The sequence below is a fragment of the Chiloscyllium punctatum genome, chromosome 4, assembly GCF_047496795.1.
Source record: "Chiloscyllium punctatum isolate Juve2018m chromosome 4, sChiPun1.3, whole genome shotgun sequence".
NCBI classification, from domain to species: Eukaryota; Metazoa; Chordata; class Chondrichthyes; order Orectolobiformes; family Hemiscylliidae; genus Chiloscyllium; species Chiloscyllium punctatum.
This window is the reverse complement of record NC_092742.1, coordinates 4,110,234-4,125,579: the sequence shown is the minus strand read 5'-3', so window position 1 is coordinate 4,125,579 and position 15,346 is coordinate 4,110,234. Positions and strand designations below refer to the sequence as shown.

Genomic DNA, 15,346 nt, shown 5'->3' with positions numbered 1-15,346 from the left:
GCATAAGCCCTTCTTCAGGAATTCGGGATGCACCAGGAAGGCAGCAGGACAGGAAGATAAGTGGAGATGAAGGCATATGGGATACTTGCCTTTATTAGTGAAGGCACTGAACACAAGATCAAGGAGATTGTGATGGAGCTGTAGATAACATCAGTTAGGTCACAGCGAGCGCACTCTGTGCAGTTCTGGTCCCACACTATAGGAAGGATGGCATTGCATTGGAGAGGATGCAGAGGATATTCACCATGATGTTCCTGGACAGGAACTATTCAGCTTTAAAGAGGGATTCGAGAGGCTGGGGGTGTTCTCCTTAAAGCAGAGAAAGCTGAGGGAAGATCCGATTGAAGGGTACAAAGTCCAGAGGGATTTGGACAGGGTAGATGGAAAGTTACCTTTCAATAAAGGCGTCAGTTACTAGGGGCACAGTTTGAAGGAAAGGAGCAGGAGGTTTGGAAGGGGGTAGGAATTTGAGGAAATTTGTTTTTCTGAAGATATTTAAGATTTATTTAAATGAACACTTGAAACACCATTCAAGGTGACAGGCTAATTGCTGGAAAATGGGATTAGACCAGACAGATGTTTGATGACCAGCACAGACATGCAGAGTCGAAGGGTCTTGATCTGTGGAGTAAAACGTTTATGAATCTGTAACAGCTGCATCTACAGTGTTATCAGTGCTGAGGGAGTGCCGCACTGTCGGAGGGTCAGTGCTGAGGGAGTGCCGCACTGTCGGAGGGTCAGTGCTGAGGGAGTGCCGCACTGTCGGAGGGTCAGTGCTGAGGGAGTGCCGCACTGTCGGAGGGTCAGTGCTGAGGGAGTGCCGCACTGTCGGAGGGTCAGTGCTGAGGGAGTGCCGCACTGTCGGAGGGTCAGTGCTGAGGGAGTGTCGCACTGTCGGAGGGTCAGTGCTGAGGGAGTGCCGCACTGTCGGAGGGTCAGTGCTGAGGGAGTGCCGCACTGTCGGAGGGTCAGTGCTGAGGGCGTGCCGCACTGTCGGAGGGTCAGTGCTGAGGGAGAGCCGCACTGTCGGAGGGTCAGTGCTGAGGGAGAGCCGCACTGTCGGAGGGTCAGTGCTGAGGGAGGACTGCACTGTCGGAGAGTCAGTGCTGAGGGAGTGCCGCACTGTCAGAGGGTCAGTGCTGAGGGAGGACTGCACTGCCAGAGGGTCAGTGCTGAGGGAGAGCCGCACTGTCGGAGGGTCAGTGCTGAGGGAGGACTGCACTGTCGCAGGGTCAGTGCTGACGGAGTGCCGCACTGCCAGAGGGTCAGTGCTGAGGGAGTGCCGCACTGTCGGAGGGTCAGTGCTGAGGGAGCGCCGCACTGTCGGAAGGTCAGTGCTGAGGGAGTGCTGCACTGTCGCAGGGTCAGTGCTGAGGGAGTGCCGCACTGTCGGAGGGTCAGTGCTGAGGGAGTGCCCGCACTGTCGCAGGGTCAGTGCTGAGGGAGTGCCCGCACTGTCGCAGGGTCAGTGCTGAGGGAGTGCCCGCCCTGCCAGAGGGTCAGTGCTGAGGGAGTGCTGCACTGTCGCAGGGTCAGTGCTGAGGGAGTGCCCGCCCTGCCAGAGGGTCAGTGCTGAGGGAGTGCCCGCACTGCCAGAGGGTCAGTGCTGAGGGAGTGCCCGCACTGTCGCAGGGTCAGTGCTGAGGGAGTGCCCGCACTGTCGCAGGGTCAGTGCTGAGGGAGCGCTGCACTGTCGCAGGGTCAGTGCTGAGGGAGTGCCGCACTGTCGCAGGGTCAGTGCTGACGGAGTGCCGCATTGTCGGAGGGTCAGTACTGAGGGAGTGCCCGCACTGCCAGAGGGTCAGTGCTGAGGGAGTGCCCGCACTGTCTGAGGGACCGCCACACTGCTGGAGGGTCAGTGCTGACGGAGTGCCGCACTGTCAGAGGGTCAGTACTGAGGGAGCGTCCGCAGAGTCAGAGGGTCAGTGCTGAGGGAGTGCCCGCACTGCCAGAGGGTCAGTACTGAGGGAGTGCCACACTGTCGGAGGGTCAGTGCTGAGGGAGGGCTGTGCTGTGCTGGGGAAATTACTTCCTTTCAGATCAGACCTGAACCTGCAGCCCAGTCTACATTCTCAGGTTAATCTAAAATAACTCATAGCCACTATTTCAAACAGGAGTACAGTACAACCTTAATTATCTGAATTTCGGATTATCCAAACAAGATCTCAAGATTCCGGAAAAACTGCATTCGGCAACTCAGCCTTCATTATCAATTACACGGCAATACCAGATAACTGAGAAATGTTCGATAACTGGCACTCATAAATTACTGCTTGTTTACGATCAGATCGATTATCCAAACGATCAATTATCAAAACAAAATACTCTCTGCCCATCTCATTCAGATAATCGATGTTCTCCTGTAGTTGGTTTCTCTGGTGCCCCTGACAAAACCAATCATTGCCTGAGCTGATGATCTGGTCATTATCATCTCTTTAAGGGGTCATGCTGTGTGTAAGCTGGTTGTACTCCCAACAGGGACCACTCTGTGCGAAATACCCTTTTCACTGTGAAGTTCTGTCCCTATGAAGGTTGCCCAGAAAATGCAAGTCAAAACTGAGAATAAAGTGTGAAGACTTGCTCAATGTGGGTTATTATCCTTTGGGTCTGGTCACTCTGTGCCCCATAAACACGTGGCCTGAGTCCTGTTCAGGGACTAGGTTCCTTTCACACACTCTCACTTCTCACTTTGTTTCAGGTTTCTGATGTATACCTTTGAAAGGAAATGAGCTACAAAAATAAAACTGGAAAATTAATCCAAGTTACACTTTATTCACAGCTAGTTCATGTACAACAAACCTGCTTTTAAAAAAAGTTGGTTCATTAATGGAAAAATGGACTAAAAATAAATTATCAGGTTGAATGTGCGACTCTTCTGTTGAACTGCACACGCCTGAGGGTGACAGGTTGTAGGCCAATCCAGAGCCCTGTCCTATACCGTCACACAGATTAAAATGAGGCAGGGTTTCTCGTTTCACTGCCAATTGGCCGTCTTGATTAACTGCACAGATTTGTGTTCTTATTATTCCCGTCTATACACTAAATGTTTATACACATTTACTGGAACAGTTAATCTCCCACAGAAAAGCACCAATGTTCAATTCCCTCCACCATCCCCAACTCAAACTGATCTGTCTTCACCCTCATTCCACTTGCAATGCTGTTGTCCAGCTAAAACTGCCAGGAATTGCCAAGCTCAGGCTAATTTGCGGGACTGTTCAACCCCCGGGGTAAACATTCCCCGCCAGGGCACCGCAGCTGAAATGGCACACTGTTTCCAGGATTCAACTGCAGAGACCCCACCAAGGCTCCTTCAGGACCATCTCCCAAATGTGCCATTACAACCACCTTAAAGGACGAGGTCAGCAAAACCTGGGGGAGCATCACCTTCTGCAAGATCCCTCCAAAGTACTCACCATCCAGGCTTATTTGGAACTATTTAACTGCTCCCTCACTGTCACTGGTTCAAAACCCTGGAACTGTGTCCCAAGTAGTTATTGTGGATGTACGTAAACCAGAGACTGCAGCAGTTCCAGAAAGCAGGTCAGAACCAGCCTCTCATAGACAGAGAATGGATGGTAAATAATGGCCCTGTTAACACTCTTAAAAAGCTCCAAGACAGGTTACCTAAATGCAGGTAATTGATTCACTTGCCATTATTTGTATTTTGGAATGAGTTGCTCAATGCCTCACCCAAACCCATAGTTTTAATTCTAGAATTAATTTAATGCAACTTTTATATTTTAAAAAAGCCTTTCAGACTCATTGTTAATACTTGCCTCTCTGCATTAGGTGACTGTGAATTTAAACCCCCCTCTAGGACTTGGCACATAATCTAAACCAATCCTGAGACATTGTCACAGCTGATATCTATTAGAGGTGACATTAAAATGAGATTCTGCCTCAAGTTTACAATTCTCTACCATAACAACAGGCTGTTCTCCCAATGCCTTCGCCAATCCCTCAAACAAAGCAAACTGACATTAACCTCACTGTCATTTAAAGGAACCCGCTGTGTGTTTCTTTGCTGACAGAACAACATTTACTCTACTCAAAGTAATTTGTCAATATCACTCTGACAATGTGACAATAACTCCAACTCCTTTACCTGCCCAGTACTGACTGTCAGCTTCATTACTCAAACCTGCCAACTCATCTGTCCCAGCCAATTTCAATTGTCATTTCACACCCTTTTTCTTGTATGAGGAATGCTGAATGGAATGATTTCATTCAGTGACCTACAAAACTTCACCTCACTGAATTCCCTGCAAGTCTGGGAAATATGAATCAATTGTTTACCTTTATAAGGTGTGCTTGCACTGTCCGAGCATGTGGCCGACTGTGTATGAAGGAGCCAGACAAATTGAAGTCAGTGGAAACGGGAGGAAATTTCTGCTGGCTGGAGTTATACCTCACACAAAGGGAAAAGGTTGTACAGATGGTTGTCCTATAGCACGTTTCTACAACATGAATCGGATATAACACGATGGCCGAATTTAGACTGATGCTTGTAGAATATAAACTTTGCTTACCTGTATTGGCTATACCATGATTTTGGCCCCATTAGTTTAAATGGTGCTGTCACTGCATGCTATTATAAAGTGAGTATGGCACTATAAGACAACTACATGTACATGTTTGAGGGCTATCATCTGAGACCCAAGGCATCATGCAGGACTATTTTAAAATGTATTCTTTGATGGGATGTGGCATTATTGACAAGGCCAGCATTTGTTGTCGATTCCTAAAGGCACTGGATCTGAGTGGGCTTGTTAAGCAGAGAGCAATTAAGAGTCACCCCCATTACTGGTATCTGCAGTCACATGGAGACCAGACCAGGGAAGGAAGTGAAGGCTGGATAAAAGGTGAGATTTGTGAAGCTGATGGAAGATATAGGGCAGAGATAGCTACCTCCTGTGTTCCTATAACTGAGAGCTAACTGTGAGATGGGCAGAATTGGCAGCTCAACATTCCTGGTTACAGGATGTTAATACAAAACAGAGAACGAGGGGAAAAGCTGGAGGTTGCAATAATAATGAATCAATTCGAGCAGTGAGGAGAGGGATATTTGAAAGGATTATTGATTGAAGCCATATGGATAGGAGAAATAAACATAGAAGAGACAAACACACTGTTGGGCATATACTACAGACCCCCGGGTAGTCAGGGAGAGATTGAGGATCAAAATGGAATCACGTTTTAGAGAGATGTAAGGACAACAGGAGGTAACTAGGGGATTTAACGTGATCCCAGTGAATGTTTGGGTGGTTGGGAGTGCACAGAAGAGAGGGAGCAAAATTATTCAATTGCATCGGGACAGTTTTTATAGCTGATCGAGGGGGGGGGGGGGCAAGATTGGGACCTAATATTTAGAAATGTGTCCAGGCAGGGAACAAGCATTTTGGGTGGGGAGACGGGGAAATGGGATTTTGGGTCATTGACCATAATGACCATAACTCAGTTAGATTTCGGAAAGTTATGGGGATAACTTATGGATAAAGGTGGGAATAAAAGTCCTAAAATAGTGAAAGACTAATTTACTAAGAAATAAGACATAACTTGGCCCAAGTTGACTGGGAGCAGTTAATGATACAACAGGGTCAGAGGAGTGGGAGACATACAAGGAAGGAATAGCCAGAGGACAGGGCAGGTAAGCCGTGTAAAGACAAAGGGTTAGACCGAGAGCGCAGAGCCCTGGTTTGTCCAGGAAAACAATGGTTCAAATGAAGAAATAAAGAGAAGCTTATCGCGAGTTTTGAGAAGATTTGTAGCTCAGGTTGAGGTTCTGGTTGTGAGTTTGTTCACTGAGCTGGAAGGTTTGTTTTCAAATGTTTCGTCACCATACTAGGTAACGTCGTCAGGTAATGAAGAGCAGAGGAGAATCACCTATACCGTGTATTCAAAAAGAACGGGTACCCAATGAACACAGTCCACCGATTTCTCAAAAAAGCAGACAAAATGCGTCCAGAAACCCTAGCCACTCTCCCCTACATCAAAGACATCTCAGAAATTACTGCCAGACTACTCAGACCCCTCGGCATCATGGTAGCCCACAAACCCACCAACACACTAAAACAGCAGCCAATGAACTTGAAAGACCCTATACAGACAACAAGCAAAACTAATGTCATTTACAAAATACCGTGCAAGAACTGTAACAAACACCATATTGGACAAACAGGCAGAAAACTAGCCACCAGGATACGTGAACACGAACTAGCCACAAAACGACATGACCCTCTCTCACTAGTATCCTCACATACGGATGAGGAAGGACACCACTTTGACTGGGACAACACATCCGTCCGAGGACAAGCCAAACAGAGACACGCATGAGAATTCCTAGAAGCATGGCATTTCAACTGGAACTCGATCAACAAACACATTGACTTGAATCTCATCTACCACCCCCGAGAAAAAGAACAGGAAACGATGTCACCAGCCCAAGGAAACCTAAACACATAAATAGAAAGTGGGCCATACCACCAGTGCTTCACCAGAGGCTCACTGAAGATGTTAGCTAGTATGGTGACGAAATGTCTGAAAACAAACCTTCTAGCTCAGTGAGCAAACCTACATTCAGAGAAGCTGAATAATACAGGGTTTAATACAGCTGAGCCTCTGGAGGACTATGCTAAGTGCAGGCTAGAGAAAGTCAGAAAGCAAATGAGAAAGTATTGGTGGGAAAGGAAAACCCATAGAGTAATTTTAAAATATATCCTGAACAAGAGAATTACTCAGGAAAGAGTAGGCCTCATTAGGGACCATGTATCTAACCAATGTGTAAACCCAGAAGACCTGAGCATGATCCTCAATGAAGACCATGTGCTGGTCTTCACAGTAGAAAAGGACAACACTGTTATTGACATCAGTGTGGAGGACTGTGAAATGTTAGAAGAAATTAACAGTGAGCCCATGTGTCAGCGAGAGACAGAAAGAGAGAGAAGGTACTAGTGGGTATAACAGTTTTAAAAGTGAATAAACCTACATGCCCGTATGAGACGTATTTCAAGCTGATGAATGAGATGAGAGGAATAACAGGAGCCCTAACAGTAATTTTCAAATCCTGTTCGGCCACAGATCAGGTGCCAGAGGGTTGGAGGACTGCTAATATTGTCCACTATTAAAAAAGGGCAGGAGGATAAACCTAAGAAATTATAGGCCAGTCAGAGTAACCTGAGTGGTGGGGATGTTATTAGGATTCTGAGGGACAGAATAGATCTACACTCGGAGAGGCGTGGATTCATCAGGAATAGTCAGCATGGATTTTGTAAGGGACGGTCATGTTTGATAGATTTGATTGAACGTATTGAGGAAGTATCCAGCCATGTCGATTAGGATGATGATCTGATGTGGTTGACATGGGCTTTAGCAAGGCTTGTGATTGGGTTCCTCATGACTGACTGATGAAGAAAATAAGAGCCCATGGAATCCAAGGCAAAGTGACCCTTTGGAACCAAAATGGAGTGAGGCTGAAAGCAAGAGTTGTGGTAGAGGGAGGATTGCAGTGAGGTTCCACAGGGTTTGGTGCTGGGACCAGGCTGTTTGTGATGTACGTTAACGTTTTGGACTGAAATGTAACAGGTAATGATCAGGAAGTTGACAAATGACACAAACGTTGATAGGTAATAGTGAGGAAAATAGCCATAAACTGCAGGAGGATATCAACAGAGTCGTCAGGTGGGCAGAGATGGAATTCAAACTTAAAACATGTGACAGAATGTACCTGGGAGGGTTAATAAGAGAGAGGTTACCAGCAGGTTCAGAAAGCAAATGGAATACTTACCTTTATTAGCCAACACATGGAATACCAGAGCAGGGAGGTTATGCTGGAATTGTACAAAATACTGGTCCAGTCACAACTGGAGTACTGCATGCAGTTCTGGTCACCACATTATAGGAAGGGTGTAATTGTACGAAGGGGATTTATACTGCCGGGGCTGGAGGGTCAGGATTATAAGGAAAGATTAGATAGGATGGGATTGTTTACTTTGGAGCAAGAAGGCTAGCTAGAAGTGTCTAAGATTATGAGTGGCCTAAATAGGTTGGATAGAAAGGCATGTTTTTATTCAAGGAGGGGTCAATAAAGAGGGGGAAGAGAGATTTAAGTTAAAAGACTAAGGGGAGAGTTGAGGAGAATTTCTTTCACTCAGACAGTGCTGGAAGTCTGAACCTGAAAGCATGATTGAATCATAAACTCTTGATAACATCTGAGCAGATCTGCTGAGTTTCTCCACATTCTGTGTTTGTTTCAAATTTGCAGTAGCTGCAGGATTTTGCCTTTATTTCAAGATTTCCTTGTGTCTCCGTCACCTACAGGGCCATGGATCAAGAGCTGGAAAATGAAGTGCAGCCAGAACTTTGTTGACTAGTACAGATATGATGGGCTGAATGTCCTTCTGTGCTGTGACTGTCAATGAACGTTGCACCATTTGTGACCTAAAACCAGAAGCAGTTCATACCCAAACGGAGGCTGGGCCTGGCATGGGACCAATAGGTCCGTGTTGAAAGAGTGAGCAGGGTCAGGAAATGGAGTAGTATTACCCTCCTAAATCGGTCAGCTGCTATCGAACTTTTCAACTGGTCCCTGCTCAGTGCATTCCCACCAGAACAAGGCGGCAGAAACTAAGAGACACATTCTAGATTATAATGGAGTTGGTGCTGGTCTCTGGGAGGTACACTCCTGATAATAAACTATATGTTGCTATCGTTACATTCATTCACCAAGAACAAATGTCAGCCCTTCCCAATCAGACACCGGGTCTTTGCAGAATGACGCCAGTCTGACAAGAAACAAGGGAAATCTCGTGAATCTTGATTGTTGTACAGTACTGGTACCAGATCGAAGAGAATCGTTTCCTTTTTCCTGCTGTGTACAGCCTTTACCCATTGGATAAGAGCTACTGCCCCTCGGATGCTGCCTGAACTGCTGTGCTTTTCCAGCACCACTCTAATCTAAACTCTGGCTTCCAGCGTCTGCGGTCATTGTTTTTACCTAAGAGCTGGAATTGATTGGATCGAGTGTAGGATGTTTGTCTTATGGGACAGACTAGAGCAAAGGGACACAGTTTTAAAACAAAGGAGTCTCCCTTTTAAGATGCAAATGAAGAGAAGAGTCTTCTCTCAGAGGGACATTAATCTGTGGAATCTAATTGCAGCTGAGTCAGTGAATTATTTGAAGCCTGAGTTAGACAGAGTTTTGATTAACCAGGGAGTCTTGGGGAGGTGGACAAGGAGGAGTGAGACCACATGTAGATCCATCGTGATCTTACTGAGTGCAGGCAGGCTTGAATGACCACGGCCTACTCATGCTCCTAAATCCCTGTAAAATCAGAAGGTGGGGATGTTCACTGACAATATTCAGAACCAGTTACAACCCCTCAGATGCAATCCAGACCTGGATGCTAATTAGACTTGGGCTAATATACTGCAACTAACATTTGTAGAAAATAAGTGCCAGGCAACGACCACCTGTAATTTTATACCATTAATGGTGGAATATATTTTATACCATTAATGGCTGAATTTCCCCATTGTCAATACCCTGGGTATTTACCATTGACCAGACACTCAACTGGACTCACCACATAAACACAGTGGCTATAACAGCAGGTCAGAGACTAGGAATCCTGCAGTCAGTACCTCCCCTCCTGACTCCCCAAAGCCAGTCCACCATCTACAAGGCACAAGTCAGGAGTGTGATGGAATCCTCCCCACTTGCCCTGGATGGGGGCAGCTCCAACAACACTCAAGAAGCTCCACACCATCCAGGACAAAGCAGCTGCTTGATTGGCACCACATCCACGAACCCCCCCTCCCTCCCCCACCGACACTCAGTAACAGCAGTGTGTACCATCTACAAGATGCCCTGCAGAAACTCACCAAACATCCTCAGGCAGCACCTTCCAAACCCACAACCACTTCCATCTAGAAGGACCAGGGCAGCAGATACATGGGAACACTACCCCCTGGAAGTTCCCTCCGAGCCACTCACCATCCTGACTTGGAAATATATCACTGTTCCTTCACTGTCACTGGGTTCCGTTCCCTAACAGTATTGTCCCTACATCACATGGACTGCAGCAGTTCAAGAGGTCAGCTCACCACCAAGAGGTCAGCTCAAGGGCATCTAGGGGCCATCCAAAATGTTGGCCTTGCTAATGATGTTCATAATTCCAAGAAAATATCTTAAAAATGAATGTTTCCTTTTTCCGAAGGCCTGGTGTACTGGAGCTGTCACTGAGACACGTATGCTATACAGTAATAAATAAGAATAAATTGCTCCCTTTCACATTGCTGTTCAGAGACTGATACAGAGAAACACACAGGTCAGACAGTCCCTGACCAGACTGACAGAAACAAAGACTTGGTCTGAATAGACAATAGAGAGTTGTGCAGAGACCTGGGGAGAGGAGTCACAAGCAGAGACACTGAGCAGAGCAAAGAGCTGGAACCTTGCGAGGCAAGTTGATATATCAAGTTAAACACTTTGGAAGCAAAGAGACACAAATAAAACCAGAGAAAGAAGTGGGAGCGTTGGAGAATGGGAGGCCGTGATGTGATGGTCGATTAATAAACCAGAGACTCCGAGTAAGGCTCTGGCCTCTGATGGTGACATCTGAATTCACGAAAACTGGACATCTGAAACTCAAAGCTAGTGATGCTGCAAACATTGCAGTGTAAACCTATCTGGTTCACTAATACCCTGTAGGGACGGACATCTACTATCCTGGTCTGGAATGAGTGAGTGAGACTCTCAGATCACGGGGCAGATAGGGATTTGCAGTAAACACTGGCCCAGCCAGTGACACCCACATCCCAGACAAAAAAACAAAATGTCTATTCAGGATGTGGGGACCAGGAAACTCTTAATGACTGGAGCCCCTTGGAATTGAAAGGACATTGTGAATGTTCACTGAGAGACAAAATATTAAAAATAACTGGAGTCATAAATTAAATGCCCCTTTCACACTGTAAACATGAACATGGCTATGAGAAGCAGCTGCCTTTCTGGCTGGACAATATCCCAACAGATGATAATAAAGGGGGTGCCATCCTCTTCCTCTGTATTGTCATCAGTAGCCATTTTAAACTGGGGCTGAGGGAATTAAGGGCCAGTGCTAAAGTGACAGCACTTCACACAGCCAACAAAACACACTCCTGAAATGAGTGGTCAGAGTTAGGGCAAGGCTCTATGAAGGCAGCATTGTTACAATCAAACTATCAGGTAGACATCATTCCTGATTGAGATACACACCCAGTCACTGGGGACTGCTAACGCCTACATTCCCACTGTGTTCAACACTCAGAATGATTAATGATACAGTCCTTTCTAGGTACAACAGGGTCTCAGTGATGGGGGTCTCTATGGGTCAGGGTCTCAGTGATGGGGGGGTAGGGGGTCTCTGTGGGTCAGTGTCTCAGCGATGGGGGGGTGTAGGGGGTCTCTGTGGGTCTGTGTCTCAGTGATGGGGGGGTGTAGGGGGTCTCTGTGGGTCTGTGTCTCAGTGATGGGGGGGTGTTGGGGGTCTCTGTGCGTCTGTGTCTCAGTGATGGGGGGGTGTAGGGGACTCTGTGGGTCAGGGTCTCAGTGATGGGGGGGTGTAGGGGGTCTCTGTGGGTCAGGGTCTCAGTGATGGGGGGGTGTAGGGGGTCTCTGTGGGTCAGGGTCTCAGTGATGGGGGGGTGTAGGGGGTCTCTGTGGGTCGGTGTCTCAGTGATGGGGGGGTGTAGGGGGTCTCTGTGGGTCTGTGTCTCAGTGATGGGGGGGTGTTGGGGGTCTCTGTGCGTCTGTGTCTCAGTGATGGGGGGGTGTAGGGGACTCTGTGGGTCAGGGTCTCAGTGATGGGGGGGTGTAGGGGGTCTCTGTGGGTCGGTGTCTCAGTGATGGGGGGGTGTTGGGGGTCTCTGTGCGTCTGTGTCTCAGTGATGGGGGGGTGTAGGGGGTCTCTGTGGGTCAGTGTCTCAGTGATGGGGGGGTGTAGGGGACTCTGTGGGTCAGGGTCTCAGTGATGGGGGGGTGTAGGGGGTCTCTGTGGGTCTGTGTCTCAGTGATGGGGGGGTGTAGGGGGTCTCTGTGGGTCAGTGTCTCAGTGATGGGGGGGTGTAGGGGACTCTGTGGGTCAGGGTCTCAGTGATGGGGGTGTAGGGGGTCTCTGTGGGTCAGGGTCTCAGTGATGGGGGGGTGTAGGGGGTCTCTGTGGGTCAGGGTCTCAGTGATGGGGGGGTGTAGGGGGTCTCTGTGGGTCAGGGTCTCAGTGATGGGGGGGTGTAGGGGGTCTCTGTGGGTCAGGGTCTCAGTGATGGGGGGGGGTGTAGGGGGTCTCTGTGGGTCAGTGTCTCAGTGATGGGGGGGTGTAGGGGGTCTCTGTGGGTCAGGGTCTCAGTGATGGGGGGGTGTAGGGGGTCTCTGTGGGTCTGTGTCTCAGTGATGGGGGGGTGTAGGGGGTCTCTGTGGGTCAGTGTCTCAGTGATGGGGGGGTGTAGGGGGTCTCTGTGGGTCAGGGTCTCAGTGATGGGGGGGTGTAGGGGGTCTCTGTGGGTCAGGGTCTCAGTGATGGGGGTGTAGGGGGTCTCTGTGGGTCAGTGTCTCAGTGATGGGGGGGTGTAGGGGGTCTCTGTGGGTCAGGGTCTCAGTGATGGGGGTGTAGGGGGTCTCTGTGGGTCAGTGTCTCAGTGATGGGGGGGTGTAGGGGGTCTCTATGGGTCAGGGTCTCAGTGATGGGGGTGTAGGGGGTCTCTGTGGGTCAGTGTCTCAGTGATGGGGGGGTGTAGGGGGTCTCTGTGGGTCAGGGTCTCAGTGATGGGGGGGTGTAGGGGGTCTCTGTGGGTCAGTGTCTCAGTGATGGGGGGGTGTAGGGGGTCTCTGTGGGTCAGTGTCTCAGTGATGGGGGGGTGTAGGGGGTCTCTATGGGTCAGGGTCTCAGTGATGGGGGTGTAGGGGGTCTCTGTGGGTCAGTGTCTCAGTGATGGGGGGGTGTAGGGGGTCTCTGTAGGTCAGTGTCTCAGTGATGGGGGTGTAGGGGGTCTCTGTGGGTCAGTGTCTCAGTGATGGGGGGGTGTAGGGGGTCTCTGTGGGTCAGTGTCTCAGTGATGGGGGGGTGTAGGGGGTCTCTGTGGGTCAGTGTCTCAGTGATTGGGGTGTAGGGGGTCTCTGTGGGTCAGGGTCTCAGTGATGGGGGTGTAGGGGGTCTCTGTGGGTCAGTGTCTCAGTGATTGGGGTGTAGGGGGTCTCTGTGGGTCAGGGTCTCAGTGATGGGGGTGTAGGGGGTCTCTGTGGGTCGGTGTCTCAGTGATTGGGGTGTAGGGGGTCTCTGTGGGTCAGGGTCTCAGTGATTGGGGTGTAGGGGGTCTCTGTGGGTCAGTGTCTCAGTGATTGGGGTGTAGGGGGTCTCTGTGGGTCAGGGTCTCAGTGATGGGGGTGTAGGGGGTCTCTGTGGGTCGGTGTCTCAGTGATGGGGGGGTGTAGGGGGTCTCTGTGGGTCGGTGTCTCAGTGATGGGGGTGTAGGGGGTCTCTGTGGGTCAGGGTCTCAGTGATAGGGAATACGTACAAATGTATCGCCAATACTGTACCCCTATGCAGTCTCACCAATGTCCTGTATAACTGAAGCATAACCTCAACAACCTCTCTACTCTTTCTTTCAATCCCTCTCACAATAAAACAACATTCTCTGCACCTACACACTAACATTCTGTGATTCCTGCCCCACAGCACCCAGATCCCTCAGCATCTTGGAGTTCTGTAACCTCTCTCCATTTGGGTAATCTGCTTCCTTTTCATGCTTTCACCAAAATGGACAATTTTATATTTTCCCACAATGTACTCCACTTACCAGATCTTTGTCAGTATTGAACAGATGCAAATCCTTAGATTCCTTACATCCTCGACACCTCACTCTCCCACCTAGCTCCTTCCACCTTGGCTCTCTGTGGGTCAGGGTGAGGGAGGGGCTCTCTATGGGTCAGGGGGTGGGAGGGGCTCTCTGTGGGTCAGCGTGAGGGAGGGGCTCTCTATGGGTCAGGGGGTGGGAGGGGCTCTCTGTGGGTCAGGGTGAGGGAGGGGCTCTCTATGGGTCAGGGGGTGGGAGGGGCTCTCTGTGGGTCAGGGTGAGGGAGGGGCTCTCTGTGGGTCAGGGGGTGGAAGAGGGATCTCGCTGTGGGTCAGAGGGTCCCTGTGGGTCGGGGTGGGGAAGGGGTCTCTATATGTCAAAGTGTTTGATATCTGATTCAGTGATTTCAGAAGGTACAGAGTTGGTCATGTGACAGGGAGATTACCTTCAGCTGGAAATGAAGTTTGCCTGGAAACAGAATGTTCCAGAAAAGGTCCATATCATTTCCCAAAAACCCCAGCCATGGGTGAGCAGATCTTTAGTCCCATGTCCCTCACCCTCCTCACACACACACACACACACACTCATCATTGCAGTCTGGATTGGACAGGAATTCTTGGAAGCTCCCTGGAATGTTTGGGATTGTGGCCCCTCATGCCCACGCCTGGTACCTCGTGAAGATGACTAACAATTTGTGTGAAAAAACAAGCCCCTCATTAACACGACTGTCCACACGTCGACACGGCTGGCTCCTCACGAACACACTCGCCCTGGTGAGCACAGCTGGAGATGACTGTGCGAATCCTCTCACTGGCTCCTCACTAACTTGGTGATTTAATCCTCTGCTTACCAACCTCCCCATACCCCACCCCTCATCAATACCACAACCTTCCTCTCCCAAGACTGCGCACAGCGCAAAAAAGAATTACTAATTAATGTCTTTTGAATTCACTCTGAATTCTGCAAATCCACTGGCCTTTGTTTCTAACAACGTAAATCACCTTCAGCCTCAGCTTTTGTCTGTTTGCTGTCCACACAAATCCAGAACAAGGACACAGCTCAAAGAACCAGGAACACGGCCTGTGATTGGACGGTCAGTCACTCCATCCCACTCTGGTCTGCTGTGAGTCAGTTTGAGTTTCTTTCTTAGGTGTTTCCCCTTTTTGTCGAGATTCTCCTGCCAGTTCAGCCAGGGACCATTCCTCTCCGGCCTCCACCAACAGGAGAGCAGCTTTGCGGGTCTCAAGCTGCTCATGTGTACATTACATACACATGCAGCTCTCTCAGACAGACAGACAGACAGACACACACACGCGCACACACACACCTCAGTCAGACACACACACAGCTCTCTCAGTCACACACACACACACACAGCTGTCAGACACACACACACACCTCAGTCAGACACACACACACACACACAGAGCTCTCTCAGACACACACACAGACACACAGGTCTGTCAGACACACACACACAGAGCTCTCTCAGACACACACACACCTCTCTCAGACA

General features: G+C 49.1%; 1 protein-coding gene across 2 annotated transcripts in view; it reads right to left on the bottom strand.

Moving 5' to 3' along the window:
* The window catches only part of tgfb3 (transforming growth factor, beta 3), a 109,180-nt gene that overhangs the window by 17,453 nt on the left and 76,381 nt on the right, over positions 1 to 15,346 (bottom strand). The window lies entirely within an intron of this gene.